The sequence below is a fragment of the Notothenia coriiceps genome, unplaced genomic scaffold (assembly GCF_000735185.1).
Source record: "Notothenia coriiceps isolate Sejong01 unplaced genomic scaffold, NC01 NC01_scaffold00032542, whole genome shotgun sequence".
In the NCBI taxonomy this organism is placed as follows: Eukaryota; Metazoa; Chordata; class Actinopteri; order Perciformes; family Nototheniidae; genus Notothenia; species Notothenia coriiceps.
The window spans coordinates 6,861-11,499 of record NW_011365243.1 but is presented as its reverse complement, the minus strand read 5'-3'; the positions used below and the strand labels follow the sequence as shown (position 1 = coordinate 11,499).

The window sequence follows — 4,639 nt, the reverse complement described above, 5'->3', positions numbered from 1 at the left end:
GTGTGTGTGTGTGTTTTTTTTAGTGTGTGTGTGTGTGTGTGTGTGTGTTCCCTATATTCAGACCCAATGAAATTGAAAGTTACTATTATATTATGATTTTCTATTATTTAAGTTGACATCTAAGTATTTCCAAAAACTTTAAATCGGCATGAAAACAAACACTCAGACAAAGCAAGTGTCTGTGTGTGTTTCTTTGTGTAAATCTATATGAGCATTTCAAGTGTCTGAGGAGGGGGGTCTTTAACATAGTGTGTGTTACAGGAGAGTGTAACATGTGTGTATTGAAGCCCACTGGGAGCATAATGACTAACTTGGACACACACAGATGGTGGTCCATGTGAAGATGATGGCCTCTTCAGCTGAAGAGCCAGTATTATAAAACGCTGGGCTCTGATTGGTTCATTTGAATCCTGGGAATTCCTCTGAGGACAGTGTATGACAGCAGCCGGCTTAACCCCTCAACTCCTGGGGTGTGTGTGTGTGTTTGTGTCTTTTGTTTGCATCTGTTTAATCAGTTTAGTGTCTAGGTAGGATGATGGCGCTGAATTGACAAAGAAAGTGAATTTTCTACAGATAATAGTTTGTTCCACCTTCCCTACTGTGAGTATTTGGTGCTTTGCTCTGAATTATATCATAGTATGTTAAAGAGGACATATTATTTTCATTTTCAGGTTCATATTTGTAGTTAGTGTCTTTACTACTACTACTGTAATGTTCAAAAAGCTCTTTATTTTTCTCATACTGCCTGTGCTGCAGCACCTCTTTTCACCCTCTGTCTGAAACCAGAGCCCAGTCTGCTCTGTTATGATTGATCTATCGCTTAAAGATTTTCCACCCCTTCCCGGTGTTGGAGAGAAACTCCCCCTGGAGGGAACACAGGGATTTTAGCCTTTAAAGACCATTTACGTGCACAACAACGACAACTATAGAACACAAAAATAGTACTTAAAGGTAGGGTAGGTAAGAATGGAGAAACCAGCTTGAGTGCGCTAGAACTTGAAAGTAGACAACCGAAAAAAATCTGCCCCTTCCTTACAGAGCCCCTCCTCCAACACACACGAACGCGCACATGACCAATGAGGGCACGAGATAAGTTTGTGCAAAGATGGAAGGCTGACAGGCAGGTAGGCCATCCAGTTATCTGCCGCGGGCCGAGGCAGATAATTGGACTTGTTTTTTACAGCGTCACGGCTTCCATAGTGAAAGCATTAATGTATTCATTGCAATCGGGATGTTAAGAGCATTCCATGGAATATAACAAAAAGTGTTTCTGAAGTGAATTACCTACCCTACCTTTAAGAACAATACTTGAGTAAATATATTTGATACATTCCACCAGTGTGTGTGTGTGTGTGTGTGTGTGTGTGTGTGTGTGTGTGTGTGTCGGTTCGAGGCGATGCATTGATGTCATCAGGGCGGCTGGGTGGGGTCACATGGGGTTAGAGTCTGGCAGAGGTCCTGACTCCAGCAGTGCTCAAAATGTGTCTGACCAGGAAGTATGTGAGCGTCCCTGTTCCTCATATGTGTGTGTGTGTGTGTGTGTGTGTGTGTGTGTGTGTGTGTGTGTGTGTGTGTGTGTGTGTGTGTGTGTGTGTGTGTGTGGTCAGTGGTCAACAGCTGTGTGTGAGCAGTGTCCTACACTAATAGTAAAAGTGGTTTATTGGACACTTTATAGAGCCTGAAACCGTTTTATAAATCCGGCAGGCTGGTACCCAACAGCCACATGACACACGACATCCCACCAGTGGAGAGAGTTACTGAGCGCTGTGTGTTAAAGGCTCCCCACTGATTTGTACCTGCATTATATCCACTGTCCCAACACCATATTGGCAATAAGAAATAGCCTACAATTAAAAATAGGATTTACAACATAAAGGGTTCTACAATTGTAACCTTTGAAGAGCATTTCACACGACTAAAGTTATTTACATTGTGTTGTCAAGTCAGGCTCCAAGGTTGACAAGCGTGCAGTGGTGAAATGTAACCAAGTACATTTACTCAATTACAGTACTTACAATAGGTATTATTTTGACATCATTTGAGCTTTACTTGTGTATTTCCATTTTATGCTACATTTCAGTGTCAATATTGTACTCTTTTACACCACTACATTTGTTTAACACTCATAGTTACTTTTGATATTTAAACCCCATGATAGGCCTATATGATGCAATACTGCACTGCTTATCAATCAAGTCATTTACAATGTCCCTAAAATTGGCTCCTCATTGACAAAGATTAAAATGTACAAGTCATAAAAAACATGATAAATATAATATTATTATGATTTTTTAAACTTTGAAAGAGCCATTCTGCATACATTTATTTTAACATTCAAGTACATTTGGCTGATTTGTACTTAATTTGACTGAAATTGACCATAGTGCAGAATGAGTACTTTAACTGTTTGTACTTTAATTACATTTTGATGAAAATACTCTTGTTCTTTTACTTAATTGAGTATTATAAGGCCCTAGTATTTCTACTTTTACTTAGGTACAGGATCTGAGTACTTTATCCAGCTCTGCGGAGATCTGACTACACATGTTCTGCGATCTAAATCTAGTTGTGCAAATTATTTAGCACGTTTTTTTCCCAAGATTTGCACAAACATCATCACACAAGGTAGAGGGAAGGTAGGGAGAACTACTGGGAGGAAAATTTGACGTGGTAACATAATATGGAGAGCATGCACTCAGTCTTCTGGCTCTGCTCCGTGGTATAGGGGAAATGAATGGAAAAGCCCATATAAACACAAAAATCATTACAGAAGCTGGCTTTCTCTCTCCTCTCCCTTTTCCTCTCCTACTCCTCTCCTCTCAGTAACCCCGATCCAGCGCTGATAAAACTATCAACAGCACACCTGCATCGGGTAGGAAGGCTGTCTAACACACACACACACACACACACACACACACACACACACACACACACACACACACACACACACACACACACACACACACACACACACACACACACACACACTAACAGTAGTCCATATATGAAAACACAGATGGGGGCTAGAATATTATATAAGCCTTTTTTCCTCCCGCTCTTTTTCTCCTTCCGTCTCTCTCTCTCTGTCTTTACACCTCATTTGTATTTTTCGGTTGAAGAAATATTTCGGTTGGATGGGAGTAAATGCAGGAATATATATCACTACATTGCTGAGGTAGTTTTTTTCCCCCTCCAAGTTACCTGTTCTGGCCTTAACAGATACCAGGCTCAGTGTTTTCAGTGAGGTTAGGTTGTAAATATTTCACCATCATTCAGCCAGAAGTAAACATTATAAGGTTCAGTTCATTGCCCGGTTGCTGCTTGTACAACTGAATTTCCCCAAGGGGATTAATAAAGGTCCATCTTATTTTATCTTATCTTATGTACTGCGCTTTGGGCAAAGCCTTGTAAAATAAACAAAAAAACATTTACGTTTTTCCTGTCACATGTATAATTAACAGTGCCCTTCTCACGATTCAGTGTCTTGTTTTTTTATTATGGGTCATGTCCTGAAGAGATATTACCTATATAGGATCGTATAAACACTGAGATTCCCTCGATCGAAAATGTGAGAGCCCAACGTGGGGCTCGAACCCACGACCCTGAGATTAAGAGTCTCATGCTCTACCGACTGAGCTAGCCGGGCTGAACGCAATATAAACAGGGCGGACTTCATGTCACTGGGGTGATGTATTTGTAAATATGGATCATCAGTTTATAAGGAAACACATCAGGAAAACCTACAGAGATGAATCCTGCAGGTAAAACACTCTGTCAAGAGAGAGGGATTTAAACCCACGCCCCCATTTTGGAGACCAGAAGTCCCCTTTGCCCAGGAAAAAGTAAATCCTTCAGTTTCACACCTTAAGGTCCTTACACACCGAGCCGATGCAGTAACACTGCATCTACTGCAGGTAATAACAGTTCAGATCATGGGGACATTACGTTACCCGCGGCCACTGTCGTCGACAGTCCCCCCGCCCGACTCGCCAGCTTTGCCCGCCTCGCCCAGACGTCCACGGAGGCGGAGCAGCCGTCTTCGTTGCCCCAAACACCGCCACCCCTCGGCGGCCCGCCAGTGCCAGAGGACCTCGGCAAAACAGAGCCTACCCAGGTCTGTATTATGTGGCCTCAGACCGAGAAAGGAGGGGGAGAGGACTGTCGGCGTAGTCATGAAAAGCAATAGTCCTTTACTAGCATCATCCCGCACTTAGTACCTGGTAACCGGGGGGTCTCGCCAACGCCAGGCGTCTTAGATGGGTGGAACCCTGGTACGAACCCTGGACGCAAAGGGAAAAGCGGAGCACACCGGCTTGCAGATATATTAATCTCTTGACTCGCCTACACTGGGCAAAGCAGACTTCAATTTTCGTAGTTAGACCACGTGAACTCTCGTATATACTTCTCTAGATACCTATGTAGAGTTGATGGGGTATACTTTGTCTTTTGACAATTGTCTAAATGAAAAAGAAGATACCTATAAATGTTTAAGTGAGGGGAAATATTCTGGCTTATAGATGTCGTATATCGTCCTCTACCGTATAAAAATTGTACTTTATAAGGTCGGTTAGAGAAAAAACTTTGGTACTCGACCGTTTTTACTCGCGGAATGGGGTGACATGTCGCCTAACCTTGAAAA

At 42.4% G+C, this 4,639-nt stretch overlaps 1 non-coding gene across 1 annotated transcript; it reads right to left on the bottom strand.

Moving 5' to 3' along the window:
- Nucleotides 1–3,573: 3,573 nt before the first annotated feature.
- Nucleotides 3,574–3,646, bottom strand: trnak-cuu (transfer RNA lysine (anticodon CUU)). Its single transcript has one exon. It is a non-coding gene; the product is annotated as a tRNA-Lys (tRNA).
- Nucleotides 3,647–4,639: the final 993 nt, after the last annotated feature.